Source organism: Crinia signifera, chromosome 1 (assembly GCF_055691185.1).
Source record: "Crinia signifera chromosome 1, ASM5569118v1, whole genome shotgun sequence".
Lineage (NCBI taxonomy): Eukaryota > Metazoa > Chordata > Amphibia > Anura > Myobatrachidae > Crinia > Crinia signifera.
The window spans coordinates 330,042,804-330,057,802 of NC_139217.1; the positions used below are offsets into that span (position 1 = coordinate 330,042,804).

General features: G+C 40.6%; 1 pseudogene; it reads right to left on the reverse strand.

Moving 5' to 3' along the window:
* Positions 1 to 9,758: 9,758 nt before the first annotated feature.
* On the reverse strand, positions 9,759 to 10,695 carry LOC146079506 (olfactory receptor 6M1-like; annotated as a pseudogene).
* Positions 10,696 to 14,999: the final 4,304 nt, after the last annotated feature.

The following is a 14,999-nucleotide window of genomic DNA, read 5'->3' on the forward strand; positions in this document are numbered from 1 at the left end:
ATAGATGACCTATTTCTGTTATGGAAGGGCCCCATACATCCTCTCAGTGGCGTAAATTCATCCCAGTTGCCCGGAGGCAAGATAAATAACGGTGCCCCCCTTCCCCACAAACACACACACACATACCACCTTATATAAATATACTTTTGCTTGTGTGTATGTATGTTATGTGTAATATGTATAAAATAAAGAGTGTGTGACCTCTATGGTCCTGCTAGGAGGGGGAATCAGCCATAGAAGCGATATCAATGGATTTCAATTAACTGATTTAAACTAGCAGGGGAGGAGAGGTGCCCCCTTGGGAGCAGGAGCCCGGCGGCAGATGACTCCATTGCCTCCCAGAGTTCTGCCTCTGCATCCTCTAGAAGAGTTGGTTGCCAGTCAGAATAGGTCGGGACATCCCCTTAAACTCACTTTGACCACCAGTACCACCTCTATAGCGTTCCTTGATATCTTTATTTCCATCTCTGATGGTACACTCCACACATCCCTCTTTGTCAAGCCCACCGACCGCAACACCCTGTTGCGCCATGACAGCTTCCACTCCCGTAACACGGTCAAAAGTTTACCCTACTCCCAATTCTTAAGGGTGTGTAGGATAACTGATACAGTTGAAGAAACAGAAATACAGCTTGACAACATGGTCAAGAAATTTGAACAAAGAGGGTACCCCATACAGGACCTCACACAGGCCAAACTTAAAGCTCTGGCACAAGATCGTAAATCCTTGATCACCAATACCTGTCCCAAAGCCAAGCAAGCCAGTATCCCATGGGTCCACGATTTCAGCACCACTAGCAACCACTAGCAACATAACCTCCCGTAAAGCTAAACAGTGGTGGGAGATAGTGAAATCCGACCCTGACCTTCCCATCTTCAAAAAATCCAAGCTCATGCCCTGCTACAAACGAGGCCCTAATTTAAGAGATCTGCTCATAAAAACAGAAATCACCAACTTTGATGTACAAACCCGCAACAGTAGACCTGGTAGAATAGGGTGTTACAGATGCCTGGGGTGCACCACCTGCAGCTACTTGGTAAGCTGCCTAGAGATAGCTCATCCCTTCTCAGGCAAAAAATTCAAAATTAAATGGCCATTGACGTCCACTACTAAATACGTCATCTATGTTATCCAATGCCCGTGTGAGCTTAATTATGTCGGGAAAACCGACTGCGCCTTTAAGGTGAGTATGGCACAACATTGTAGTGCCATTAGGGCAGCTTTGCAATCTGGTAAGAGTGAGCAGCCGGTAGCATGGCACTTTGCCATGGCCAAACACAATATGGCCATGCTACGATACAGAATTGTGGACCATGTCCCTGCCTCCCTCCGAGGGGGGGACCACTCCAAAAAACTCCTGCAGTTAGAGTCCCAATGGATTTTTAAACTTGATACGCTGGCACCAAAAGGCCTTAACGACAGTTTGGGGCTACACAATTTTTTGCGTACCCCAGCCCATGTTAGATCACCCATTATTCGCACACAACCAGAGGTTTGGCCACAGAGTCGCAATTTATGTCCTTCACCCCTGACAGCATGTTTCAGAGAGCATGAGTGACCTTAGGTGCACCATCTCCATCTTTTGATCATACATGCAAGCGGCAAGTTCTGTCCCAGCCACAACCATGCCCTCTCATACCAGCCCGATATATCCCCATGGTGTGCTGGTATACAGCTGGTAGGTGCATCATATGCAGCAACATGCATATGTTTCTTAACATTGGCTCAGCCCTTGCTTGCACTGCAAGGGTATCCTTAGCCAGATTTTGAACCTGTTTTCTATGTATACAGTCACCTGTAGTTTTCATTCTTGTCCACTAGATGTCAGTATGTCACTTTGTTATTTGTTCGTGTGATTTCACATGTTAATAGACATCCCCTTTTGCCGTGCTTTTGGATGTACGTTTATGCTCACATACTGCACAGCCTGTTTACATTGTACCACTGTACTCAATTCATTATAATTATACTGTTATGCGCTGCATGATCTTTGCACTCACTATCTGTATTGCCCTCACAGCCCGCCCCACCTGACCGCTTGAGCTTGCCATCTAGATGTGCTTGACGTACGACACTGCATTATGCAGATGACGTCATCAGTGTGCGTCCCACCACGGAAGTGAGCCTTGCGGTCCTGGTGAGTGCGTGAAGCCTGTAGGAGGGGGTAAGTACCTGAGAATATTTAATGCACCATGTCACTGTTTGTATTACACATTATTGTTTTGTCCTGACGACGGGGGAGACCCCGAAACGTAGACTTCCAGGCAATAAATTTGTCCTACGTTCACCTGCCATACCAGTCCCTGAGTGCCCTTCTTTACCTGTCTCTCTCTCTCTCTCTCTCTCTCTCTCTCTCTATATATATATATATATATATATATATATATATATATATAGTATACAGATTCGGGGCGGCACTCCAATAAATGCGATAAACCAAAAAACTTTTTAGTTTTTAATGGTGCAGGTGATGGCAACGTTTCGGGGCTACGCCCCTTTCTCAAGCCGGAAAATACAACAAGATGGTGCAAACGAAAAAACATAGTGTTTAAATACCTTAAGCCAAACATGTGACGCCTTCTCCCCTTCCTCCTCCGTGCAGCGTGCTTCCTCCCGGTCCGCTCCGTCTCCCATCCGCTCTCACCAGACTGGTGACGTCAGCGGAACTGCGGGGTCAGCTGAGCCGCCCTGAGTGTCGGGGGTGGCGTGATCTCCGTTACCTAGGTAGCGGATCAAAACAATAACAAACATTTAGCACATAAATAATCAAACAGCGTGGATAGAACTATAGAGCATGTGTGTTTATGACTAGTGTCAAACATATGTTACTGATGCAGCCATCAAAGGCCTGCATTCCTGTATCAGACCCCTATTATAGGGGATACGTGAAAACTGGGGAATATTAACCCCTACGTGCTCCTTCTGTGTCCCTAGAAAAAATAAATGAAATATAAATATAAAAAATATGAAAAATATGAACAATATGCATTTGCCTGGGCAGGGCACCTGTCTGGAATGGACTGGAAAGGTATGTATGAATTACCTCCTCGCTCTCCGTGGCCATGAAAAACAGCCATGTCTATGTTTACAGATTATGGATGCTGGGTCCAACCTCATGTGTGAAAAATATGCTGCATGAGGAGTTTTGAACCCATTAACCCACTATTGTAAATATCATACGTTATATATGGCCTTGGTTGGTAACTTGTACATGTGTACACTATTTTATTTTAAGTGGCCCTTGTTTATAACAGGTTGTGAATAAGCACAACCTGTTATAAACAAGGGCCACTTAAAATAAAATAGTGTACACATGTACAAGTTACCAACCAAGGCCATATATAACGTATGATATTTACAATAGTGGGTTAATGGGTTCAAAACTCCTCATGCAGCATATTTTTCACACATGAGGTTGGACCCAGCATCCATAATCTGTAAACATAGACATGGCTGTTTTTCATGGCCACGGAGAGCGAGGAGGTAATTCATACATACCTTTCCAGTCCATTCCAGACAGGTGCCCTGCCCAGGCAAATGCATATTGTTCATATTTTTCATATTTTTTATATTTATATTTCATTTATTTTTTCTAGGGACACAGAAGGAGCACGTAGGGGTTAATATTCCCCAGTTTTCACGTATCCCCTATAATAGGGGTCTGATACAGGAATGCAGGCCTTTGATGGCTGCATCAGTAACATATGTTTGACACTAGTCATAAACACACATGCTCTATAGTTCTATCCACGCTGTTTGATTATTTATGTGCTAAATGTTTGTTATTGTTTTGATCCGCTACCTAGGTAACGGAGATCACGCCACCCCCGACACTCAGGGCGGCTCAGCTGACCCCGCAGTTCCGCTGACGTCACCAGTCTGGTGAGAGCGGATGGGAGACGGAGCGGACCGGGAGGAAGCACGCTGCACGGAGGAGGAAGGGGAGAAGGCGTCACATGTTTGGCTTAAGGTATTTAAACACTATGTTTTTTCGTTTGCACCATCTTGTTGTATTTTCCGGCTTGAGAAAGGGGCGTAGCCCCGAAACGTTGCCATCACCTGCACCATTAAAAACTAAAAAGTTTTTTGGTTTATCGCATTTATTGGAGTGCCGCCCCGAATCTGTATACTGTATTGGGCAGGAGTCATCCTACACCAGAGGAAGGCACCCTAAAGTATTGTTCATCAGCAACGAGGAGTGCCGGATACCGGAGATTGCTATATATATATATATATATATATACAGTCCAGATTGTCCAACACTCAGCTAATAGTGTCACAACGGCTCTGGTGCTCATCCAAGAAAATTACATATATATCCAGAGATGGATGTCACTCGGAAAGTAAATGATCAAACAGACAACTGTCTTAAAGCCAATGTTTCAGGGCTGGAGCCCTTTTATCAAGACTTGAAGTATGAATGTGTTTGAGCAGGTTCACATAGGATGCAAAAATGCAGGTGCACCTAGTGGATCGAGTGTGATGTCAACAACAGCATACCTCCCAACTTTTATGCGGCAGGAGGGGAGATGCTCACATGCACACCGAAGACGCACTGGAAATTTTGGGGGCATGGCCTAGCAAAAGTGGGCACGGCCTATATTCGTGGTGCTCCCACAAGGCCACACTCCTTACTCCATTTTCACCACTGTGGGTCTATTCATGGGTGACAGGGGGGACTCCCAACTGCCCCCCCTTACCCCGCCGCGGGACACTGCCGGCCCCAGATGGGAAACAGGAATGTCCCCAAAAACCTGGATGTTGGGAGGTATGAACAACAGGCAGGATATGTCTCTATTCATCGCAGCCACCGAGTAAGTTTCTGGCTACTCTTGTGCCCAGTGTAAACATTATTTGATTGTGAGCCTGTTATGATGGGTTTTGGACATATTCCCTGGGCTGTATAAATGGATGTGTAGCTGATTAATTGGCAAGGTTGGATATCTCATTAATGTGTGGAGTCTGTCTGTCGGCACATTTCAGCTAAACATACATGTGGGTTTCCTCCGGGTACTACGGTTTCCTCCCACAATCCAAAAATATACTGGTAGGCTAATTGGCTCCTAACAAATTAACCCTTGAATGTTTTTGTGTGTGTGTGTGCATGTGGTAGGGAATGTAGCTGGGGCAGGGACTGATGTGAATGTTCAAATATTCTCTGTAAAAGCACTGCGGAATATGTGTTCACTATATAGGAAACTGTTAATAAATAAATAATAAATATATTGGTTGGTGCATTTAAGTTCAGTTTCAATCCAAAAATACATGCTCATTCACATTAGAAATAAAACAGTTTATTCTTCTGTTATCATCATTAATATTACAGGGCAATGTCTCACACAATCATATATATATATATATATATATATATATATATATATATATATATATATATATATATATGTGTCTAGTGTCCGTGAGACTCCGAAACACTGCCATCTGCTGGCAAAGGGTGAACCTACATCTCTTTCTCACATATGTAACATATGTACAAACACAGAAGGTAGCAGACTAGCTTTCAAAGCTTTTGTTTTGAGTTGGCTTACTAGTTTTGTATATCTATACAATGTCACTGTATGTATGTTTCACCAATAGCATAATAGCATTTTAGTTAACATTACAGGTAAGAATGAATGTAAAGAACAACAATAAACCTCCATTGCTCTTTCTGCTTTCCCCATCTTTTCTGAGTGGATGGGGGTGTGCGATGAGCAGCAACATGCTGTGTGAAAAAAAGAGGTACGCTGATTTCTGTCTTCGTAAGCAGTGTTCAGTGGCCCCTGGTGTTGAAGTATTGCTGGGTCGGAGGTCCACACACAAAAGGAAGTGTTAAAATCACACATAAAGGACACAACACACTTCTTACATTTAATTCACAATATTCCTTGGCACCCCACATATTCTTTTATCACGATGGATGTTCAGAGTCTTTACTCGAACATCCCACACAATTTAGGGCCATTCTGCCATTGAACAAAAATTGAAACGAGATAATGATCTATCAGATTCACACCAGAAATTTCTTTTACAAGCCATTCACTTTATTTTAACACACAATTATTTTATGTTTTCGGATCAATTTTATTTACAGACAATGGGCACAGCGATGGGGACCAGGATCGTGCCCAGTTACGCCAACCTCTACATGGCGGAGGTCGAAGACCATCTCATGTGGGGAGGGCAAGAAAAGGGAGTGAGTGGTGCGCTATCAACAGCGGCTGGCACTGGGTTGTCAGACCCAAATAGTAATTTAAGAAAAAAAGATGGGGTGTGCCAGCGCTGGCCGTCTGGTCTTTCTAATTATTCAGCCAGCGCTGGCACACCCCATCTTTTTTTCATGTGGGGAGGGGCGTGGGGCGTGAATCTGGTCCTCTACGGTCGTTACATAGACGACCTGTTTATAATTTGGGAGGGAGATTCTACATCGGTATCCAATTTTGTTTCTCACCTTAATGATAATCAGTTTAATTTGAAATTCACCCATCACCATCACCCCACCACTATTGATTTTCTGGATATAACAGTAGAAATACAAAATATTCAAATAACCACCCGAAATTTCATAAAATAAACCAGTACCAACAACTATTTACACTTTTCCAGTTCCCACCATCGCCCTTGAGTAAAAAACGTGCTGAAAGGACAGTTCATCAGGTGAGAAGGAACTGTCCCGAACAGGTTACATTTGAGGCCCAAGCAACACAAATGGAGTTGGCATTTATAGATAGGGGTTACCCCCCAACCTTGGTTAACAAGGCTAGGGAGACTTCACGAGAGCTTGATAGAGAGGAACTATTACAAGACAGAAAGCACAAAAATACAGGGCATGTGATACATAAAGAAGTGAATATTTCCTTTATATCAACCTATAACGATTACTCTGCAGATATTAGAAAAATTATTAAGAAAAATTATGGTATTCTGAAGCAAGATGGTATACTTAGCTCCATTATTCCGCCTGAACCACATTTTATTTACAAAAAGAACAAATCTCTAAAAAATCTTTTGGCACCCAGCCTCCTTAAAATCGAAATGAAAGAAACTAAAGAGAAAAATTGGCTTGAGAAAGCACAAATACATGGGTGCTACAAATGTGGCAAAAACAAGTGTATTACTTGTAACTACATCACAAATAAGACCACAATTATAACAACTGACGATAATGAAAAACCATATGTGATAAAAAAGCTTCATAAATTGTGATACTGCCTATGTAATATACCTACTCCGATGTAGCTGCAATATGAAATACAGTATATAGGAAGAACTACTAGATCTCTGAAACAACGATTTTTAGAACATCGACAAAATATTCTGAATCAAATTCAAACACATAGTGTCTCCAGACATTTTTTTCTTTGTCATAATAGTGACCCTAAAGATCTTACAGTCACCGGTTTAGAACATGTTCCCCATACCAAAAGAGGGGGTGATAGGTTCCGCAGGCTATGCAAACAGGAAACCCTGTGGATGTTCAAGATGCATTCCATCTACCGAGAAGGGTTAAATGAGGCAGTGGAATTAAACAATATCATCTAAACAATGTCTGCATTAATGTTCCTACAGCCCTGCTTGATCTTCATTAGAATAGATTACAGAAATAATAAGTACTTACGCTTTTTGATATATAGACAACTCTGTATTTCTCTCTTTCACCCTTTGTTTATACATTGTATGTAAAATTAAGATCACTAATAATAAATACATTTTTGTTTATTCCCTTTATGTATACATTAAATATGTCTAAAATCACTGAAAAATTCATATTTCATTGTTTTGCTCTGAATGTTTATTTGTTGCAGACAATTACCAAGTAAATTTTGAATTTATATCATGTATATTGTATATTATGGAATTGAATAGAGAACAATGTATGCTGGCTGCTTGTCCGTATTTATAAAATACAAAACACTTGATATGGAATCATTCTGTATATTCCTAGAAAAAAACATTAGAAATCCTTTTCTAAAACAAAAATCAACTCCATTAGCAATCGACTGAGGTACATAATGCCGGCGTTGTAACTTAGAATACACCAGCCAGTAGGATGACGGCCAGCACACACTTTTGTCATGGTATCCAAACAAATGTGCTAGACGCGGCCGCCGGAAACCATGCGTTCCAGGGCCCGATGTTCTCTAGCGTTTCAAAAGCCGGAACTGCGTCATTTGATGCTCTGGATACCGAAAGTAGGGTGGAAACACCGCCAGTCCGGAAAAATAGAACTCTAGTAAGTAAATCCTCTATAAACTTCAATCGTTTTTAAGAATATTTAAAAACACTACTATTAGGTTTGTCTTCTGCTCAAAAATAATATGTTTGTTTAATGGTTTTTCTTAATACAATGGTTAATTATTGGGATTGCCTGATTGATTGTGGGGAGGAACCCTAACAATACAGGGTATATAAACCCCACATGGCCAGACTCTAGCATCACCTTGAAAAAGCTGAACACTCAGCAAAATGCGTCGGTGGGCCACTGTGCTCCCCCCCTGGCATACTTCTAAGGACAATCAGATCCTCCATTCTTCACTGGCGACCTCCGGAGAAACCATTCCAATATACCTGGCAATGCTGTCACCTTATTGAAGAAAATAATCCATCTGGATACCACTAACTGGCAAGCTCCACAAGGTTCTTGACCATCCTCCAGCGGTTGTGCAACACATCTATTCAACATTTCCGCAGAAATAGTGAGGACCACGGACCCAAGCCCAGAAAGAATCCCAAGTTTCAAGTGGTGAGATCCATTCCATTCATTTCTCACAAACTTTACTCATTGCCCATTGCCATAACCTGTCCCATTTCAAGGAGGACTATTCCCAATAAAGACGCCAGCCACCAGGGGAGGGTACAATCAAATTTTAAACATTTATTTTTTAATGTGTATATTGTGTGTTAATAAATCATGAAATTACAAGCAATCCCATATCTTTAATTTTATTACAGCGCTGCCATTTTTCTTGTTGTTACACAAAGGGAAGATACTGTACCTGACTGTAGTGAGTTGGTTAGCCAAAGAATGTTACTGCTTGTCTATCTGGGATATTCAGTGTCCCCCTGCAGTGGGAGCTGCATCCACACGTCAGAACACGTTTCATCACGTGGGGTTGTTCACTTGAAAGCCAAGTTGCACCCATGGCCATTAAAATTACATTATGCAATAAGCCCTTTAGTGGTGCCAATGCTTTGAATTTTACATGGCTATGGACAGCATCCTATTCTCAGCCCCTGAAAAACATTCTGAGTTTGTGTCTGTTAGGCCAAGCAGCAGTTAGCTCATTTCTAGCACAGTTATTAATTCTTATCTGTTCTTTTATGTGCTGCACATTAGCCTGCTACTCTGCAGACCATCCTGAGGCATGTCTCTGGACAGCTATGACTCATATGTCTTGATTTGCCATAGCTGCACCTAAACAAGTGTTTTTGATATCTTACAACCATGATATATACAGTGGTACCGAGAGGGGGTGGGTAAAAAATACCTGGACCCAGGTCTTTCCATAAGACCTGGGCCCAGGTCTCTGCACATTACACCTGCAGTGCAGATGGTATTGCCCATTTTGAGAACAAATTTGTACTGCAATCAGATCTGAATAAGGGCCTGTGTGTATTTTCCTCAATCTCAACAGGCATTTTTCATCTTCATTTCCCAACTATGTACTTGACAATAGGTATAATTTATATAAGTTATTCATGAGGAACTGAATATTGTAATGGTGAGGGTCCTAGAAAACTGGCTAGCTCATTGATTATTTTAGGTAAACAAGCTTTTATAGGAAACAATCTTTAAGAACAAATCTCTGAAGACTTGTTGGACTTGCTTATTTCGCAGGCTGTATATAAATGGATTAAGTACTGGGGCCATTATGCTGTTAAGAAGGGCAACTGCTTTATTATAGTCAAGTGAAGAACTTTCAACTGGTCGTACATAAATAAAAATAGAACTGCCATAAGTTATAGAGACCACAGTGAGGTGAGACGTGCAAGTGGAGAAAGCTTTGATTTTGCCACTGGTGGATGGTATCATTAGTATGGTGATGAAAATGTTGCAATAGGAAATTATGGTGAGGAAGAATGAACCCAAAATTACAGCTGAGGCAAAAATGGAAAAAAACCAGATCAAACTGCCTTATGCTAGAACAACTGATCTTCAATAAAGCTGAACTATCGCAGAAGAAATGATTGATTTCATATGGACCACAGAAAGACAAATCAAGGATTAACATTATGGGAAATATGAAAGTTATAAATCCAAAAATCCAAGATAATAGCACCAAACATAGACAGACCTTGTTGGTGAAGATTGAATGGTACCTCAGTGGAAGACAGATTGCCACATACCGATCCACTGACATGACCACCAAATGATAAAATTCTATAGTTCCTAATGACACATAGAAATAAAGCTGTACAATGCAGCCAGATAAAGAGATTGTCATTTGGTGGTAAACCAGCATTGTGAGCAGTTTGGGGACTGTACATGATATAAGCCAAATATCCAGAAAAGCCAGACTGCTGAGGAAGAAATACATGGGGATATGGAGACGTTTGTCCAGCCAGGTGGCTGTTATTATAATCAAGTTTCCAGTTAAACATAGAATATAAAGTACAATGAATAGTAAACTTGAATATGGCCAAAGGCCTTGCGTAAATCCAACAAATCTAAATATAGTTTGGTTGATATGAAACATTTCTGCAGAGATATTTGGTGCTTAGGGGAACATATTGAGGATTACTGATTACAAACATATATATTATCAGTGAAATGAAAGTGTATATAACACACACTGTACATACTGTACGTAATGGTACTGACTTCCAAAAGGCAGTATAGAAAAATGAGAAAGCAAAAATGTCATAACAATGTAAAGTTCAGTCCATTTATTATATTCTCAAAGTCCCTGAAATGGGAGAAATTATTAATAACGTTCCTGCGGTAAAATAGAAATACACAAACCCATTATTTATTGACATTAGCAATAATTTAGAGGTGTCACAAAATAAAACAAAATTGTTAAAAAAGTAAAAATAAGGATGTGGGCCTGTATTTGTTCCTGCAGTATTGCCTAACTCAATAATAATACATTTTCAATCATTTTCAGTCAATTTTGTCCACCTCACAGCTCACCATATTGTTCACCAATATTGTCAAAAACCTAGCTGGCTACATTAACACATAGCAGTTATATGTTTAAAAGTATGTTGTAAATTAGTAATGTATTAAAGCAATAACCTATAAAAATTATTGTCTGTGCAAAAAAGACCAGCCCCCCCCCCCCCCAAAAAAAAGCGCTTAATGAAAAGAAAAGTGGTTCAAAGTGGATTTGTCCCACCTTTATGTTGTATATTCAAAAGGAAAATGTGCTGTTTAGGAAGCCAAACACTTCAATAACAGGGACTGTCACTTTTGTGGCTGAATTGCTTGGTTTGGTTGGGCCCTCCCAGGGACTATTTCCACACATTAATGGAAATATTTTATTCATTTTATGGGTCACTCTGATGCTAGGGGAGCTGCTCTGGAATAAGCAGTATGTTTTAAGATACTAAATGCTTGTTTGTGTGAAATCTACTGTAATTTCGAATCATTACAAATGTAGCACTTATAAAACAAAGACATCATAAACATCAAGATGAATAAAATGTAATGAATATTTAAGCTCTTTCTTGATAAGTATGGGATATTTGATATGTTGATAGTCTGTACTAGCCATTGACACAGTAGAGATGCAAGGCACTGATCTCAGGGAAAGTTCAACTTACTCCTCTGATCCAATCCAGCATACGAAGATTTTAAAACATGTGAGATCCAACTTCAATAAGATGGTGTTTTGGAATCTGAGTCTTGTGGGAAAACCATCTGAGTCGCTGTTTTGGTTTACTCTTAAAACGACAAGTTCGGGTGGGTTCAGTTTCCCCAAAAAAACAAATCTGCACATCTCTTCTTACATCACCCACAAAGACCAGGGTGTCACAGGTAAGAATTTGGTTACGTATTGGAGTTGTTATTAATCACAGCATATCAAACTAACAAGCAGCATATCAAGCAAACAACAAACAAACTTCAGGTATAAGCTGCTATCAGCACACATTCAGAAGCTACATACTGTATAGAGCTTTTTCTTTACCAGCAGATATTTTATATAAATTCATAATGTCACAGAGACTGTAAAAATTAGTGGAGTATTTCATTTTACCCCATCTGCAAAGTTTACTTACAGTGTGTTGTCCACTATACCTGAGGCTTAGAATGTCTTCCAACATTAATCATATTCTGGTTGTTCTTCTGGCTCCTCATTGCTTCCGCAGGCACCAACATGTTTGTTGTGCATCACATTCCACTTGCCTGAAATGTATGATATATTTTATGATTAAGTTATACTTTTATTATTTTGAATATATGGTCAATACAGCTCTAAGTGGTGGTGGTTTTTAAAGCAGGATGGTGTTAAGGGGCATACACATGGTACAATATGAATAACCGATATGGACTATAGCACCTTAAGTGTCACCGAAATAGGAATAAACAAGCCCATCATGAATTTTTTTTAACGATATTGGTAAGAGTACAAATCATCCCTCAATATTGTATAATAGTTGTTTTTTAATATTTCAGGACCTGGAGATTTATTCAAACCCAAACTATTAATAGCAAAATTGACCTCCTCGTATGACTGCGAATCATTAAGAAAATCAGTCTGCTGGGTCAGCAGTTTTAACAATCTTGCCAAGAAAAGTGTTGCTCAGATCTGGGTAATAAAGAAGTAAAAAAAATTGTTATTTACGGCACAGCTTTGTCCTGCTGCTGCTGGCCAGGTAGTGGTAGAGTGTGCAGTATGTACGCTACGTCTAACACTGCTCTAGGCCAATCCATTTGAATAAAATTCAGTTAGTGCAGATGCCGTCACAAAGCTCCTGAAACTTTGCCTGCTCCTGGCCTGAAACTTTGCACCAAGAGAGAGACTTCTGCAACAGAGGAGGTGGGTGGAAGGGTTGTGACATCACATGGTGTGGAGTAAACGCTAGCTCACAGTGAGTATGCCCTCACATGCTATGCTGACATTTGATTTCCATCCTGGAAATGAGATTCCGTGTAGTTGATGCCAGAAGAGCCCATGACGCTGTAGCCAGGAAGAAAAAAAAATCTGTGTACAGCACTAGACATCTGCAGATGCTGTGGACCTATTTTTGAGGTTTATTTGCAACTAATTGAGGAGTATTCAATGGCATGTATTCAATGCTTTTTGCGAGTCAGGCTCACTGTTCGCTCGTGCATGTCACCGTGACCTCGCTGAAGCACTCACCACTTTTAATCATCTCCTCCTTTCTGTCTGTCTCCTTATTCAACGCTTCTGCAGCTCACCATCCCTTTTTGCGAACTCTGCATAATTATGCGAGGGGAAAAGGGTGAGCTGTAGCAGGAGAGATCAGGTTTCTCCTGCTCTCCACGTGAGGTGTGCAGACTTGACTTGTGTTTGAGCAGGGTGTTCGGGGGATCTGTGGATCTTGGCTTCTGAACAGGTTTAAGGTTAGTGTTTTGTGCAGTGTTTTTATTACAACACATGGCTGTGTGACAATTTTAATTGGGTTTGTGGCTGCAGACTGGTGCTGTGTATTTTGTCCTCATTTATTCTTATTATTGTGTTGTGCTTTGGCCATGGTTTCAGTGCCCTGGGTTTTTATTTTATTTATTTTGTAATTGTTAGCGTTTTTAAATGCCTTTTTGGGGGCTTTGGTTTAGTTTTTTTTTTAATACACCCCTAAATTGTGGTTTTATGTTAGGGGGGGTCTCCCTGAGCTTCCCTGCCTTGGTTTAACTAGGAGCATTACTGATTACTGATCACTAGGAGCATTACTGATAACTAGGAGCATTACTGATTTCTTATTGGATACCATTAAAATAACTTATTAAATTTCAAATAAATTAATATAGAAGTACAGCATTATGGCACTTGCAATAAATACATTAGAGTACATTTTTTTTAATTTATAAGCCATAAAAAACAAAAAAAATAACAACTTTAACAAAGATAGTCCTACAGTTCACCTAAAAAAGATGCCGAGGGAAAAATGGAGAACTGCTGTAAAAAGAGAAACCAGCAGGACTCGCAATTTGTGCATTGAATACACTTTTGGAGAGAGACACTAAAATCCCCATTGAACAGAAATGGTGAGAAGTGAAGGGTGAACTGAGTTAGCTTCGCAAAATATTTTTGGAGAAGCAACAGAGCTGAATACAGGGAAGCCCAAAATAGGAGAGAAAAGTTCACCACTCTCCAAAAAACATGCAGATTCACCGTTTTTTACGGCGACATAGGAGCATTGAATACATGCCAATGTTTTTTGAGAGTCTGGCTCACCGCTCACTGTTCTGTGTCCCTGTGATCTCGCTGAAGTGCTCACCACTTTTTCTTATCTCCTCATTTCTGACTTCCTCAGTATTCAATGGCATGTATTCAATGCTTTTTGCGAGTCAGGCTCACTGTTCGCTTGTGCATGTCACCGTGACCTCGCTGAAGCACTCACCACTTTTAATCATCTCCTCCTTTCTGTCTGTCTCCTTATTCAACGCTTCTGCAGCTCACCATCCCTTTTTGCGAACTCTGCATAATTATGCGAGGGGAAAAGGGTGAGCTGTAGCAGGAGAGATCAGGTTTCTCCTGCTCTCCACGTGAGGTGTGCAGACTTGACTTGTGTTTTAGCAGGGTGTTCGGGGGATCTGTGTATCTTGGCTTCTGAACAGGTTTAAGGTTAGTGTTTTGTGCAGTGTTTTTATTAACACATGGCTGTGTGACAATTTTAATTGGGTTTGTGGCTGCAGACTGGTGCTGTGTATTTTGTCCTCATTTATTCTTATTATTGTGTTATGCTTTGGCCGTAGTTTCAGTGCCCTGGGTTTTTATTTTATTTATTTTGTAATTGTTAGCGTTTTTAAATGCCTTTTTGGGGGCTTTGGTTTAGTTTTTTTTTTAATACACCCCTAAATTGTGGTTTTATG